General features: G+C 34.9%; 1 long non-coding RNA gene across 1 annotated transcript; it reads left to right on the top strand.

Annotated features, from left to right (window-relative positions):
- Positions 1–13,242: 13,242 nt before the first annotated feature.
- LOC108372881 (uncharacterized) lies at positions 13,243–14,174 on the top strand. Its single transcript, XR_001848900.1, has 4 exons — positions 13,243–13,352; positions 13,413–13,474; positions 13,567–13,694; positions 13,751–14,174. It is a non-coding gene; the product is annotated as an uncharacterized LOC108372881 (long non-coding RNA).
- Positions 14,175–17,752: the final 3,578 nt, after the last annotated feature.

Here is a 17,752-nt window from a genome sequence, read left to right as displayed (position 1 = left end):
GGGGGGGGGGGGGGGCCTTTAAGATTACAAACACATTAAAACATCTTCTTCTTGATTGACCCTATAATCGCATAAACAATTTTGGCCGAAGTCAATGACTGACTCGTCAATCGTTATTCCTTCTTGCTAGCTGACATCGAGTGAAGCCAAGTCCCTCTACATCTCATTTTTCTGACTGGCAATCCATGCGTCGACGGAACCGACTTTAGTTAACTCTCAACTTTTGACGGAAGTCCGGAAATACTGACTGTTGTACAGACGGTAATAATTTTTGTGTACATAGGCAACACCTCCATTGTTGGTGTCTCTCTATGTGAGGTGCGCTACTCCTTCGCATACTTTTCCGGAATCAATTTACAAGTACCTATTTTGAAGGCGCTATAGTTTTTTTTCTTGATGTCAGAACATACGCACGCTCACCTTCAAACCTATTAGCTTTGATTCGATGTCTAACTTGGAAAAAACAGAAAAATGGTGCCGTTGTTGTGGCCAATAATGTCGATGTCATCGGTATAAGCCACAAAACTTTACGGTTTTATAAAATATTGTATTTGAGCGATTCATTCGTGCGGCTCTTATTATCTTCTCCAACATCAGTAAAAAATTAAAATAAATAAAGAAACAAAAAAAATCACACAGGAGCTGTCTGAACACTCGCTTGGCATAAAATTACTTTAAGAGGTCCTTGCCTATCTGTTGTTATCGATCACTAAGTCGCCGTGGTTATTCTTACGTAAATTCGTCCTGGTCTTGAAACCTGCTGTAAGTGGCTTAACTTACTGATTAAATTTTCAGACATTTTCCCTATTGGTCAGCTCCTTTTGTTGGCATATATCGGTTTTTTTGATGAGTGTTTTCGGAGAGGTGGTTAGAGAGCCATGTGCGTAATTTTCCAAGTCGAGCCTGCATTCGTCCGAAACACTGGAAGCCTGCCTTCCATGTATCAGAGAATGATTAATTTGGTTTCTCGTCTTTCGGTCTGGGGATAGCCTTGATGTTCCTTAATACACTTTCTTTTGCTGGAACTTACAGTTACAGATAGGGTTGCCAATCGAAATCGAGTCGAACGGGCGTACTCCGCGACGAAATCTCTCTTCCACCACAGATCCAACAACGAACTTTCGCTTTTTATTACATCACAGCTTTAGTAGAGGTCGCAAAACCCTACTCGATTACTTCCTTCTCAAAAGACTGGGATGCTAGTCTTAATCTTCCCGAGGACATCAACCAGCCGGGCTGCGGCAGCTTCCTCATTAAGGTTCCGGCTATTCCAGATTATTACCCTCAAATCCTAGTCCTTTAAACGTTTGCCGTGGTCGTCATCAAAAGTAGACTTAGGGGGCTACATAGGGGCTTCCGATTAAACTTTGACTTTTTTCATTGGAATATATTTCGTGGTGGCCCTGAAGCCCAGCAACAACTATAGTCGGAATTGGGTATGGTCCTGCAATATAAATAAACTGTAACTATACATCCTGAATTTTCTGATTTTTCACAATCCAGCAAATAAAGACACAAAAAACCAAACTTCGGAATAATTAGGAGAAAGCTGAATTTTTCCACTACTTTCCATTTGTGGTTTTAAAAACCGCAGGCTCCTACGAATCCAAGTCCCAGTAGAGATGTTACGAGGGGTCAAATCCCTCGATCCAAAAAAGGAATGTCCATTCTAAAATCCTGCTTTTCCTTCGAATACTTTTAATATTTTACAGTAGAATTAGTTCTAGAACAAAGCTGCAATATTTTACAAAATTAATCAAAGCAAATACACAATTGTCTCTGCAAGAACTCTACAAATGTACAGTCGGTGTCAAATGTAAGTGTACACCTTGTTGCAATGTAAAATTCACAATTATTTTAATGAAAAATATTTTTCATTAATTATTTATGAAAATATAGTTCATTCTATAACATAAACCATAACAATCAAAGTTTCACACTTTATATAAAGTTCAGGAGGATTCAAAAAAATTGTATCAATATTTAAAAAAAAAATTTCAGAATTTCTAGCAAATTTTCGAGTATGCAGTGTTGTAGCCCGTTCTATTTTAGTAACACAAAGTGCAAGTTTCAAGTCGCTAGAGATTACCGTTGATTTTTTAGAATTTTTTTTTTTTGGGGAGGGTGTTGGGCGTTTTCTTCCATATAACGCGTGATCGAAATCTATAGTTTCTAAAAATTCTGAATAAAAATTTTGAAATTTTGATGAAAATTGAATTTTGAATTTTTGTGAACTTTATATACGTAAAGTGTGAAACTTTGATTTTTGTGGTTTATGTTATAGAATGAACTATATTTTCATAAATAATGAATGAAAAATTTGTTTCATGAATATAATTGTGAATTTTATATTACAACAAGGTGTACACTGACATTTGACACCGACTGTAAATGATAAAGGAAAAGTATAATAAAGTTTAGTTTTCATAGCACCACGACTAAGGAAGGACTCCAACAATTATTCATATGCATGTAATTTAAAGACACTAAAAAATACTACTACTACTACTTGATAAATACTACAAAGCAGCTATGCAAATATGTACATATGTCAAAATCTTGAAACATGTATTGGTATGTATGTACAATTCTATGTTAACTAAAAATAAAATCTTGAGACATTCAAGTTTCTTGACATCTTGCCTTAACCTCAATACAACAATTCTAGTAAATTCATTACAAATGTAAACAAAAGCCATACAAAGTTAACATTTTGGCAGCAAACCTACCAAATGCAAGCCCATAAAAATACTAAATAGTAAACAAATGCGTACAAATGCAAACGAAATGTGCAGCAAAAAAGCAACCAAAGCAATGTGTTACAATTCCAAGAACTTCGAAAATCCCCGAACTCAACATTTAACAAACAAGTTAGGCAACCAATGAAAATGCAAAAAAAAAAAAACAATAAAATTTAATAAAAAGAAAACTTAGTTTAACCGCATTTTCAGTTACGACACAGCAAGAAGTCAACGCAAAGAGCAGCTGCAATGCTCTTAAATACAATCATAAGAGAGTCGCTGTGTCGAATAGCATAAAATGTGCCAAACCGGCAAACACCGGTTCAAACCAGAATCGCAATGAATTAAAGAAAATCAAAAAAAAAATAAAATAAATAAATAAATACTAAACCGTACACTGTTAAGGCGCAAACACGTTAAGAAAATAGAAACAAAACAAAAACCGAAAAAACGAAAGCTGCTTTTAAAAGCCAATAGCTACAAGAACAACAACATCCAAATGCAATAACAACGACGACAACAGCAACAATGTTAATCGCCAGCAACAAGTGAAGCACGCTTGCCGCTCGTGCTGATCTGTCTGTAATCCAGCGGATCAGCTCAGCGGGTACCCGCACACAAACCAATGCAATGCAAGCGCACACACCCACTAAACTGCATGAAAATATATAACCGTGTATGTAAATAAGATATGTGTTGCGGATATGTACTCGTATGTATGTATGTAGGTGAATAACCACAGTTAAAAGAATTTGTATATAAGCCAAATGCATTTTTAACAGCTGTTCAAACTACATACATATATTGTATACAAATGTTTATACATACATATGTATACTTATACAATAAAATGTAAACAAATCAACATACCAACAGAAGATATATATGTATCTAGGGCTTTATAAATGTCGCAAAACGGACGAGAAAATCATTTGCGGTGCGTCAAAAGGGGATAAAATACGCGCTTGAAAAGTAGTTTAACTTATGGATTAAGTTGAATTTGATTTTTCGAACATGTGGCAATCCCGCTAAATATAGCATATAATTAAATAATTTTCAAACCCCTTCGATTTATACCCATATTTCATTAATTAATTTAAGTTACTAAATAATGTGAATTCAACTTTTTAAACAGGTGGCAGCAATACCTGTAAAATATTCGTAGTGTTCAAACTAAAGATTTCTTAACAGTCTTTCGTTTGACATCCATATTTTGATATTTCACATAACATGTATAAGTTAACCAAGTTCAACATTTCAAGCAGGTGCCAAACCTCTTCAAAATATTTTCAAACTACTACCTTCTAAAACCGCATTTGGCGATACATATTTACTTACCTAAGTCCCCAAATACAAATTTAATTTGAGTTTTTAAACAGTTGAACCCTCCCATAGTTAATTTAAGAAACAAAGCTTTTCAAAAGCATTTCGATTGATACCCGATTTGTAACAATTGATTTATTTTTTTTTTTAAATAATTTGAATATAATTGTTTAAAGGGTGGCAACTCTTTTCAATAAAGTAAAACCTCATTGCACATCTGCAGTCCTACAGTTAATGGATGAAATTTGTTTTCATTATTTTATCATACATTTTAGTATACAAATTTCGGCTCCCCGGCAACACTGAAGTTTACGCCAGAGCTTCAAGTGAAACTCTCTTATAGATTTTACTAGATAATTATATAAAAATTTAAAGCAATGCTTTAACACAGATATAGTAAAAAAAACTGGTCACCAATCAGATTGGCTTCCCAGTCAGGAGAGAAATGTACTTTTTGCCGACAGTGCAGTTTTCGTACATTTTTCGTATCCGGAAACGTTAAAAAAAAGATTTCCATATGTGTTCATTTTTCGTATCCGAAAAATATCATCATCTTATTTCAAAACAATAATTTTAAAATATTTGTTCAAACTGAGCATTTGAAAACATGTATACGTATTCGCCAGTAGCTGGGTGTGCAGAGAAGTGTGTTACTATTTATTAGCTTTCAGGAGGTCCTAGGTTCGAATTCCATCAGAAGCAACACATTAAAATTATTTATTAAAATTGAAATAATTGCTGAATCTTAAATTTGTGTTTTGTTTGGTTTCGTGTAACTATGAAAAAGTTTCTGTGAAGTTCATAATGAAATCGTTCTCAACGAAAAATTGACTCAGACAAATTTCAGGAAAACAGCCAAAAGCGCATCCGTTTTACAACCATTTTCGATAGTTTTCTGCACATGCGTTTCGGATGAACACTTTAGTGGGAGAATTGATCTGAAAAACGTCCGAAAACGGAATCGGAAAACGGATGAAACATCAGGTTTTTATACGAAATTGTTTCCATTTTCGGATACGTTTCCGGGTATTTTGCTGACTGGGTTATTATATATCCGCACAAGTAGTAAAATTTATCTATTTAAATTACTTGCAACAAAATAAATTTTTTTTTTTACAAATTTACATTACTGCAAATCTGCGTTTTTATCAAACATTCTTTTTGGTTTGTGCTAGTTGGACATTTTTCCATGAATCCGCTTAATTGCTTTTTCGGAATGCGCTATTCCATTTTTACTTACTACTGCCGCTATGAATAGCTAAGTGCTCTGGGAGCAACATGCTTTCACCTCTGTTTAGGACATCAATATCCTTTCTGGCAAAAGTATAACCAAACAGCCACCTAAGGTCCTATACCGTTCCCCACTCAGTAATTGCACTGTACGACATGTTTTTCTGAAAGTCTGGTTTGTATTTATATAGAAAAGTTATTTCTCAGTTTTCTCAGGTTAGCGATTTTAAGCGGTTCTTTTTCAATTTTAAGTGGGTGGTCGCAGAGCGGAATTTAACACAATTCAAATTGATTTAAATGTAAATATTTACACCCTCGAAAGGCCTTTATGGCGGTTTTGAGGTTGAAGGAATTTTAATTTGTAATTTACTTTTACCAAAAACGGCTGCTAGGGTGCGCATTAATGCAAAAAAAAAACATAGAAGGAAAAGTGCAAGCAATGGCTGTCAATAAGAGGGGTATTCTCTGAGTCTTGCAAAGCCCTTGCATGGTGAACAGATCGCACGGTAAAAACCGGTTTTCGTATGGGACAGCTTGGCAAACGCAATTCGTGAACCGTGCAAGGGCTTTGCAAGACTCAGAGAATACCCCTAATGTTTCTTCATGTTTTTTGCACCAAAGCGAACCCGCCGACCGTTTTTGGTAAAAGTAAATTGCATATTCAGATCTCCTGCACCCTAATAAGAAGTGGAAATTATGTGACCTTTGACCTTGAATACATTTATTTTTTTAGATGTGGGATTTGCAGCTCTATGCGAATTATTGTAAGCTTGCCCCTATTAATTGAGCTAACATGACTGGGATCAAAATTTCAACAATAATAATTATGACCATATATGTATGTACATATGTATCAAGCAACTGTTTGACAATTTTGAAAATTTTAAATTGGCAAACAATTCAAATTATAAACCACTTCCTGGTGCTAAAGTTGTACGCCATAAGTCTGAACAAACAACAACATAGGGACAAATTGTATGCATGTACGTACATACATATATACATATGTACATATGTACATAAGTGCTACACAACTGCTTTTCACTAATTAAAGCCGCTACTTAATGCAGACAACAAACAGCATCTTAAAGTAAACTTACCAAGCAAGCAAATACTTGCTAAGCGACTACCGTGAACCAATGACGTCATCAACCAGAAATCGTGTCATGAAATTAACAAAGCTAAAGAATTTACCAATTTTCGCTTAAGATTCGCGCGTGCGTGTTAATTTTAGCAACTTAAGTGCGTACAATCCAGGTGTATGAATTTTTCGATTTTTTTGCCATGTGCGCCAAATTAAAATAAACAGAATAAGTGCTTCGTAAATAAATATAAACTACATAACGCTCATTTACCAAAAGAGTGTCGTAAGTCAAAAAATGTGATGTTTGATATTTTAAATTTACACCCAAAATGCATAAAATGAAGATGGATATATTTACTTCTAACGCGGGAACTGATAACGGTAAATATGCATCATCAGTCCAGCAATTACATGAGCGATATTTAGTTTATATTTATTTACGAAGCACTTATTCTTTTCATATATGTGTATTTATATTAGGACGGGTCAATTTGTATGAGAAATTTTCGACTATGCGTGTATAGCACGAAAGGATTATACGTATAATTATAAGCAAATTTCCCGAAGAAACCATGCTATACGCGCGTAGCCAAAAAATATCGACCCGCCCTAATGTATATACATAGTCATGTAATAGTGTAATCATTTAGCCCAGAGATGGACAAAGCGGCCGCGAGGAGCCGTTTGCACTAAGGAGCCGGTTTGGTACATTTAGGTGCTAGATGAGGAGTAACGACAATAGCCAGCATGAAGGGGGAAGAAGAGCGTAAACAAATTTCTTGTACTCAGACTTTTATTACTAATATATATAATGCTTTTAATGTATTTTTTACACCCCCTTTACCCTAAGAACTGCGTATTGCTGTCTATTTGACTGCTTTAAGAGCCAAAAGTTTACCCATCCCTGATTTAACCCAAATCACACAACCGTAAGTCTTCACGAAAATTCCGATAAATGTTTTACTTTTTAAGCTTTTAAGTGTCACTTGCTAGAACTAAGAATGTTCCCTTTCACATGTGTATGCTTTTCAGAGACATTATTACGTCAGCTCTTCGAAATATGGCTCTACAGCAGTGATGAGCAGCGCAGGCAGAACTCTGCCCATGTCTGCTAGTGCTTGACCCGAGCTTCTCCTCCGATTTGAGATGTGTGCCTTGATCTTATCAACCAAAGGCAAATGACCTACAAGTTTACGCCGCCTCCGAGCGGCAAATGGTTTAATGAAAGCGTTTTTCATGACTGAAATAGGTACATAAAAAAGTTTTTTCAGAAAAAGGAAAGCATGCAATTCATTTTTCTGGGACATGTTTAGATCGTATAGTTATTTTCAGATTGGCACTTACGGGCTCGGATCCACGATTAGGGAACGCGGAAAATATACGTGATGGAATTTTTTTTTCAAAGCTTAGTACCTTACACCTACCCAAATTGCTGATAAGTTTTTTAAGAGGAAAACCATCGCTGGCACTGTGTAATGAGAGACAATATTAATATTGTAATTTCTATGCCACTTTTGTATCCCAGGCATTATGGAAATTCGAAGGTAACGCCAGTAACACACAGGAACATTTTCCGACAAAATAATTTACATGATAGAGTATTGTATTATTTTTATAGTAGCCTAGAACCTAATAGACCTTAATATGGAATCGTCGTATGGGCAACCACCGCATCAATTTTAGTGTCTAAAAATTAGGATACTTTTTTTTAAGAAATTAAATTTAGTGAAAATTGGTTTCTTGATTTGTCCATAAATGTATAATTTTTCAATCAAATCGATAGAAACGTCCACACTGTAAGTTTCAACGCTATTCAATTGTTCATAAAAACGAAAGGCATTTTCTAGTAAGACGAGTTCGACAAAGAATGATAATATACATTTTTTTCTTTCGATTCATAAGAGAAACTTCACCACACTACACATCTCTCATCATGCCCGCTCTTACATATGTCACAGTGGGCCTTTCAATGAGGATAAGGCTGGAGTTAGATTTATAGTTTGACGGTTGGCAAAATTTTCACCATTTACGATCAAGGTAACGCGATGCCTCTAACCGCCTAAGTACGTTAAAATTCGTCAGAAAAGTTAATAAAAAACTTGTTAATAAAACCGAGTTAAAAATATTATATTGTATTTTTTTAAAACACAATCTCATTCAGTCCTTTTTGCAATAAATAAAATAGTATAGTGTTTATGCATTTGCGATTCATTCAGTCTAGTATTTAACTTATTTTCTTTTCGAATAATTCTCAATTTTTTTCTGCAACAGCAATAATTTGCATGTGAATTGAATTGCTGCAGATTTTTCTCGCTTTTAATATTGCTTGCTACTCGTAAGTAGCGCGCATTCATTTCACCTGGGCATACAATTTACAATAAATTGAAACAAATATGTGCTTACATAAATATGTATTTATATGAACCTTTGTATTCATAAACGAAATAAACAGTTAACGTCGTCACTCCAGACGTAAACACAAATGTGACGCCAATTAAACAAACATATAAAGTCATCTTGAACCAAAAAAATTGCATACATATCTGTTGCCGTATAAACGCGTTTTAGTGTTAAGCTTTTATGTACTAGTGTAAGTACATGTATCCATAATGTGACCAACTATTTCATAGCTCAAAGAAGTACAGGTTAGGTTGGATTAGGATAAAGTGGTTGCCACAGGCAAGGCACACACTAGGGCATGCGCAGGTCTATAAGTCTCTCTAGCAAGAGAACGTAACCCTGACTACCCTTCACACCTTAGGGATGCACCTGGTCCCCATGCAGTTCGTATAAATAGGAGCCAACCAATTGCACGACACCTCCAGAGCCCTTTACAGCTGCGCAGGTATGATGCCATCGTTCACCGCCGACTTGAAGGATTTGAACGAATTTATCGAACAGGCCATGTGACGATCGTCCAGAAGGTCGGAGAAGTACAGGACCTGAAATACAAAATATTGCAAAGAAGTAGATTTGACTGTACTGCGAAGTACGAAGAACAAGGGCTAAAAAAGAAGTACTTTACTCCCAAAAGAAGTACGGTTGGTCACATTATGTATGCAAGCCTATATAATGCACATATGTAGGTACGCCTACACCTGCATACAACAATGTCGCATCAATTATATCAACGAGCTTTTGTGCCATTCATTATTGCCCATATTTTGCTGTGCGTGTCTTTTGGTAATATTCCGTTAACACATTCAAATGAAAATTATAGCGCTATATTACATATGTATGTATGTACATATGTATATATATGCCCAATATTTCATTAGTTGTTAAATTCTGTGCAATAAATGAGCTACCAAATCAAACATAATAAAATGGCAGAACATTTTGTTTTGCATGAATTCTGATAGAACTTCACACCTTCTTGTGCATTATTGTTACTCGTGTGTACATATGTATGTACATATGTATTTATGTATGCAGGAATTTGCATTTTCCAAACGTCAGTTGGCGTTGGCACAGCTGCGGTTCAATTCATTGTACTTATTGACGCCAAAGGTTGCTGCCATCTTTGAAGATGCGGTGTTAAGTACCCTGCAGGGAGTGACGTTAGTTTATACCTAACTTTAGTCTGTTTACGCGAACACTAGTGCTAACTATTAACTGTGTATTTTGTTCGAAAAAAGCTAACTACTTTTGTGGGGCGATGACCGCAAAAAAGTCAGACCTGGATACCTCTGCATTACATGTCAACTAACTTGTAACTAACTACTTTTGGACATAAAATATCAATAAGAAAAACAAAATATTTTTTTGTTTTTTTACTTTTTTATTTACTTATTTATTTACTTTATTTTATTACATTTCATATTTGTTTACATATTCTGCTCTGGGTGGCCCCATATTCGAACACCGTCAGACATAACTTCAAAATGATAGTATAAAATTTCGATCTTCCTTTTATTTGTCCTGTATATGAAAAAGAATCTGCGAAGTTCAGAAAAAAAGTGTATTGAAAGTAACTTTTGTATGAGGATATTTAATAGAAACTTGTAAAGAAAACCAACTCCCGATTGCGTCTGCATGACTCCTGCACGACTTTACAATTCACTTTAAGTTGGTTTTGTCATAGCTAATTAAAAGTGAGGTATTAATCGAAATCTCGCCAAAAAGCTAACTATAAGTTGATTAGTTCTAACAATTGATAATTTTTCACTGCAGGGTACATACATCAAAGTGATGCTTTTATCGGTGTTGATTGTATTTTATTAACCGACTTCCAAAAAAGGAGGAGGTTATCAGTTCGTTGGAATCTTTTTTTTTTTTTTATGTATGTTACCGCATAACTTTGGACCACGTCAACCGATTTCGATAATTCTTTTTGCATCGGAAAGGTAGTATCTCAGAGGTGGTCCTATACTAATCTGGTTAAGATCCGATCAGTGGATCATGAGATATATATATATTTTTTTTTTATATGAGAGTTGAAGTCGGTTTTTTTTTTGCTAAAAATTACTAGTTAAATAACAGCTTTATGCATTGTCCAGTTAGTAAGAGGAGTAGCAGCATCAGCTTTGTTTATTTGCGGCAACAAGTTGCCAATAATATGTATGGCGCGCGCGTTGTTGAAAATGATTGCTAAATATGCATTTGCGCCCAAAGCAATCTAGGTAGGTTAACTGCGGTCGGTTATTGGGTGATGGTCAAGGGTGGGCATTGACCAACTGATGCAATGATCGAAGCGATGAGCTTCTGCAGCAGTGCTACACCACTCGTACATATACATACATGTGAATGTGTAGAAGCAGTATGCGTGGGACGAGCTCAATTATGTGAAACGAAAAACAAAAGCACTTCAGAAAAATCACTAATCGCCTTGTTATGCAGCCATAACAAAAGTAAAGTTTGTTAACAATAATTTTCAATTTATTCAAAGCGTTATTACATGGTTTGTATTACAAAATGTATACTTAGAGGCATTGTTGTTATTTATATTACTGAACAAGTGCAGTATACAATTGAAATGATTTTAAATGATTATATAAACAAAAAATGGTTTGCCCACGTGCACCGGTCTGTACGTTTTTTTTTTTCTAAATAATTGCATTCAATCTCTCACAGTTCATTAAAATGTCATTGATATTGACCTGATTTTATGACAATTGAAGTGTAAATAAATGTTATGAGCCATTTCATAACAGTGGGTTCCACGCACCAAAATGACGCAAATTTTTTATGATAAATGCTTATTGTCCCAGTAGTTCCTATAAGGTCCTGCAAAGGTCTACGAAATGTTTCGTTTTGTAAGTTCGGTATAGAAAAAGACTTCACAATGCCCAACATCGGGTTTGTTTCCTTTTTAGTGAGACACTTTATATCTCCAAAAAAAAGGATTCGACTTTTGTGAATTGCCGAATTCCCGGTATTAGTACTAAATAGTTTATTACCCATGCAAAAAGACTCAATATATACTGCAGACTTAAGCCAAAACTTGACCTATTTTCATACAAATACTAGCTTATGGTGCGTTAACTGCAAAGTCAAAGCGAGAAACGCAGCGTGTCCGAGAATCACGTTACGCAGGCAGCAGATGCTAGTTCCGAAGGGCTCCTCCGAACAATCCATAAAGTACGTACCCAAGTGTCTAAGACGCATTCTGGCAAAAGCTGGGCAGTTAAAGAGGAAGTGTTGAGATAATTCTACCTCGTCGTTCTCCATGCAACTGCGATAAAAGAGGTCTGATAAAACAAGTACACTTACTAGAATAGGAGATTCCTAGACCTTCGCCGCTCCATCCTCGGCCAGAATTACCTCGCAGTAGCGCAAGCTCTTGTTTTCCCCCGGAATTCGCTGAGTTTATTTGCGTTCCATCTATCTAAGAGAAGTCTACAAGCAGTCGAGGGATCTTCCACTATCTCTTTTCTTAACGTTGTTACCTCAAGGGTGCCGTCTCTATCCAGCGATATCACCATGGTCTGGCAATGGAAAACGAGTTAAGGGGTTCCTCAACAAGCTTGGAGTGTGAGCAGCAGCCAATTGGCTGTTTTCTTAAGAGCAGCACCCTCCGCCTGTTAAACACTGCAGTGTTAAGGAAGCCTAAATTTAAGGTTGAAGTAGAGCTTCATGGAAAAACCAAACCACTGACTCCTCCGTTTAACTTCGACCCATGTAATTAAAAGTTGACAGGTGCCTCCTTCCAACCCCTGCCCCCGCCCACTCATTCCTTAATGGAATGTGCACGGGCTCACTGATACGCTTAATGTGAATCTGCATCAGCTGCCCACCGAACTCCACACATGCGCAATTGTAGCGAAATAGGGCTGGGTAAATCAACACCGAGCGGAGCTATCGACTCACTTCTAAAACTAAATATAACTCAGTAACTCAACAAATATTCGCCACATAGTCGGCACTCTAAGTAAATTAGAAAAATAAATAGCGAAAAATGCCAGGTTAAAAACCACTATCATGGGACACTGGCCCCTTGGTGAAGATGATGCATTCGATACTATAGCTGAAACCTCGAAGAAAATAGGGAACTAGTCGTATATTATATTAATCAACAGGTGAAAGTAATTTTAAGATATCAACGGATCGAGACATCAGAGACCCATCAAAATTACAGGACAATTTTAATTTGCAAGTGGTGCTTCTTCACAAACCAATCAGTCATATTTTCGGCCCCAAAAAGAGGTATATGTATGCACTAATTATAACTGCTTTAATTCCAAATCTTAGTTGACGATAGCAAGCAAGGCACTCAATGTCTTAAGTAAAAGTTTTCCACATTCCTATGTTAAAATGCATGATGCAATAATGAAAGGTGTTATACGTTGGCAACTTCTCGCTCTAATCCGCCATCTTGAACTACCTTAGGAGAAACTGTGTTGTTTCTTTTCTATTTTCACTGAACATTTCCCAAACTATTAGAAAAAAATTCTGAACAAGCTACATTGATTCAATTTTCGTTGTTCGTTTTGTTCTTATTCGCTGACATTTGTTTTCCAATTGCGTGAAATTTGGTAAGTATTGTAATAAAACCGAATTATTTTACAAATAAATTATAATTTTGCATTTATTAGGTCATTTCCTTAGTGTTTCGCTGACCGACCTGTGCTGGTATTGTGATTAAGAGCTAATACACGTAAGTTACAACATATTATTTTGACTTTATTGATGAACCATTCCATTTGAGCTCTTTGTTATTTCAAAACCTAATGAACCATTTATTCGCAGATTTTTCGGACGATTCTGCTGTGCTGCGTTCCTGCTCCGCCTGTATATTGCTCCGCCCGTATTTTATAGTGTTGCGTTCCTGTTGCGCCTTTGCATTAGTGTGTGCGTTGTGATTTAGACACGTTGAAGTAAGTTGAAACCAGGTTCTCGTTTGTTAAAAACCTAAAAAACCATTTATTTGCAGATTTTTTGTATGCTTCTGCTGTGCTGCGTTCCTGCTCCACCCGTGTATTAGATTGCTGCGTTCCTGTTAACATACATATCGTCGCTTAAAGTACAAAACCGCGTAACTGACATTTGCTGCTAAAAATTGGATTCGCTCACACACGTTTTTGGATCAATCCTTATCCATTCTTCCTGAAATATACTAGCCAAAAATGCGATTGCTTTTTACAAAAAGATAACCATTTTGAAATATGAGTGTTTTTACTCTCTAGAAATTAATTTATGCAACCTCGCATACGTGGGTTTGCATTATCTCTATACGCGGTTTTGCAATTTATTGATACATGGTTTTGTACTTTAAACGACGATATGTATGTAGATGTATGTACATGTATATCACATATATTGACTTAGATATGTATACACAATTAATGGTGTACATAAATTTTTTTATATTGAAACTAGATATGTATATAGTACATATTTTATTATTATTAGTCGGTTCAAAAAAGTCCTATCTCAAATAAAAATACTTCGAAAATGTGCTGAGATAGGGTGTTTTTGAACCGAGTTCCGAGATAGGGCATTTTTCAATCAAATTCTAAAATAGGGCGTTTTTCAGCCAAATTTTGAAATAGGGCGTTGAAAAGCTTTCTGATATCGGGCGTTTTCGACCTGGCTGCCGAGATAGGTCGATCTTCTACTCAGCCATCGATATATGGTCGAAGTTTTCGTTATATGGAAGACGATTAAACACGATTTGTTTTTAATCGATTCTAAAAAAACTAAGGTAATTTTTAGCCACTTCAAACTTGCATATAATTAGACTAAAATTGAAGGGGCTATAAAACTGAGTGCTCAAAAAAATTCTAACACTTCTGAGAAAAAAGTTTGAATTTTGGTTGAAAATTTGTTGTATTTTTTGTAGTTTTCTACGATGTTTTAAAATTCGGTTTATATGGGTTTTGTTAGAAATTCAACTTTACTTTTGTTGCAAATTCTAAGCAATAAATAAATTAACATGAGAGGGAAATAATATCACTTTGAAATGGGGTTGCTATTGATATGACCGATACTGTATGTATATAATAAATTTTGTACAATTAAAAAAGTGGATTTACTAAAATGAACACAACGTATTAATTACAAATTCTGAAATATGTCGTCAATTTCAAAAACAAATAAATAAAACTTTAAAAAGTAGTCAATGCTTGCTGTATGACACGAACTTGGATATACGTGGACTTGGGTAATGTATAATTCCTTATATGATTCCTCAAAGTATCCCTTGTATAACACTGTGGAACACAAAAAAACCTTAGTGCGACTATATCAGGTTTGATAGCTGTTGGCCATACCAATAATGCCTCATACTAAGATTTACTAGATCAATTCGTGTTCTCCGAGAAAAAAAATTTTCACGATCCAAAAATCTGAAAAATTGTTTTTCTCCAAAGTTTGAACATTTATCGTTTTTGGCCTATATTTTGTTGAAAATACCATACAAAGCAAATATAGGGCAAAAAACAAAGAATTTTCAAAATTTTGAGAAAAGAATTTGGCGGCTATACTCAGATTTTTGAATCGTGAAATTTTTTTTCTCGAGAACACGAATTGATCAAGTAAAACTGAGCATGAGGCATTATTGGTATGGTCAACAGCTATGAAACCTGATATATGCGCACAAGAAGCCTATATGAAAGAGGGGGACAAAAGATCACACGTAAATGAATTCCTCTTTTTGGCCTGTACAATATAAGGGACACATTTCAAATTCATAAGGGATAATTTTCTTAGTGATACGGCTCATAAAAGGAATTATATAAGCCATACTGTTCTAGCTGGGTATTCATCAGCTCGAAAATTTTAAGCATATTATCATATTCCTGTAAATAAAAACACGCCTAATTTTATTATTTTAATTATCTACAATTTTATGAGATTACCAAGCCATATATATACCTTTTCTGATAATCGGAACGCTGTTGAGAAGGCATACAATTTAGTACTTTTTCAACTAAAAGGCTTTTTTTTTATTCCCGTTTATCTTGTACTTCCAAAATACAATATTGACCTAAGGTAGTTCGATTTCGAGCTGTCACAACGTACAACACCTTTCATTATTGCATCATGGTTAAAATGTATCCATTAATATTTATGACTTATATTGAAACGTTCGTGTCACTGCAGGAAATTCTCTCCCTCGACAGATGGCCAACGTAAACTTGCTTTCTCATCGATTAATTTATGTAATTAGATAATAGCAGAATGATCAACAGCTGTTCGATGACAGCTATCTGAATTAATAAAAACTGTTGGCAACACAACGCTGAATACAATTTAATTAAAAAAAAAATAAATTAATAACTTTGCTCGTAATACGAAGAAAATGTGTTTCGTCCCATTTGTCCGCGTAAAGATAATAAATATTTATTAATTGCCGACAAATAACATTAAGTTACATAAACCATAATTAGTTACATACATATGTATGTAGAGACATTAGGATGGTGCAACACTTTTTTCTCCCTTTGTAGGCACATTATGCACTTAAGTAAAATTTTTAAATTAAATGTACATAATAATTTTATTTTTGGAATGTTTCTGAAGGGAAATATTCTTATTTGTCCGGAAATCTTTATTTTTAACGTTTCACGAAAAAAATATATTTTCCCATGTAAAATATATATGCAGACGGAAAACGCCCTAGTCCCGGCGGCACAGTTAAATATTAACCAATCCCGCAGGCACCGATTAGTGCATTTTAAGTTAGTTGTTTGAGAGCTAAAGAAAATTTTTACAGCACCGAACATGACGATTTTCTCAGTAGACTTTGCATGATTATTTAAGAAAATATCTCATGAAATTGCTCGCTTATGGCCGTACAAATGAAGGAGTTGCTAAGTAAACCCCATATCTGAGCAATCACTTTGTATGGAGGCTATAGGTTATAGTGCACCGATCTTTATCATTTTCACTGTAAGCGTTTTGTTGATAATGAGAGAAAATAGAGCGAAATTGTATGCTCTTGGGTGCATAAATGGATGAGTTATACTAAAAAATCTCATATCTGAACAATCAGTTGTATGGCAGCTATGTGTTATAGTGGTCCGATTTGGCTGGTTCCGACAAGTGTTTAATTCGGTAAAAAAATACACCCGCTTATCAAATTTCAGTCGGGTATCTCGAAAGCTAAGACGTACGCGCTTAAACGTACAGACAGGCCGACGGACATGGCTAAATCGACTCAGCTTGCCGTTCCGATCATTTTGGTATATATTCTTCTTCTGGTACTTGCAAACATCGATTCAAAGTTATAATACATTTTCATGTTCATATTCATGTTTCGATATTCTTCAGTTCTGCGGGTTACGCAGGACATTTCTAAAAAGTTGATTTTCCAGCGCATTTTTGGACCACCCTAAACATACATAGAGTGTCTCAAACAGGTGACCACAGGTTGACTTTTTTTTTTTTTTTATTTATTAACAATACTTTTCGAACTTAATTTTTCTTGTTATTTTTCTATAAAAATATTGACCAAGCTTTTACGAAAACCATGTAAATCACAAATTCAAACTTTCTTCAAATTGAGGAAAATTCAAAAAAATTTCATCAAAACTTCAAACTTTTTAATCAGAATCTTTAGAACGAGTTTGGGTATGCAGTTTTATAGCCCATAAAATTAAGTTTAAAGGAGTGCAAGTTTTAAGCGGCAAAAAAATCGTGTTAATTTTAAGTAATTTTTTTTTTGCAATAAAATTTAAAAAAGTCGGTTTTCATAAATTGCACTTGTTATACATATAAAAAGCGCAAAAGCAGTTCAAAAAAAAAAGATTTTAAACCAAAGCGATTTTTAGCCGTGTGAAACTGGTACTTCTTTAGACTAATATTGTATGCGTATATCGAAAAACGTTTTAAAGATTCAGGCAAAAAAAATTGAAATATTGATGAAAATTTTTAAATTTTTCCTAAATTTTAAAACTTTAGTTTATACGGTTTTGGTTAAAGCTTTATTTTT

The sequence above is a fragment of the Rhagoletis zephyria genome, unplaced genomic scaffold, assembly GCF_001687245.7.
Source record: "Rhagoletis zephyria isolate East Lansing unplaced genomic scaffold, Rhagoletis_zephyria_1.1 Rzeph_scaffold_06131, whole genome shotgun sequence".
Lineage (NCBI taxonomy): Eukaryota > Metazoa > Arthropoda > Insecta > Diptera > Tephritidae > Rhagoletis > Rhagoletis zephyria.
This window is presented reverse-complemented; position numbering and strand designations above follow the sequence as displayed.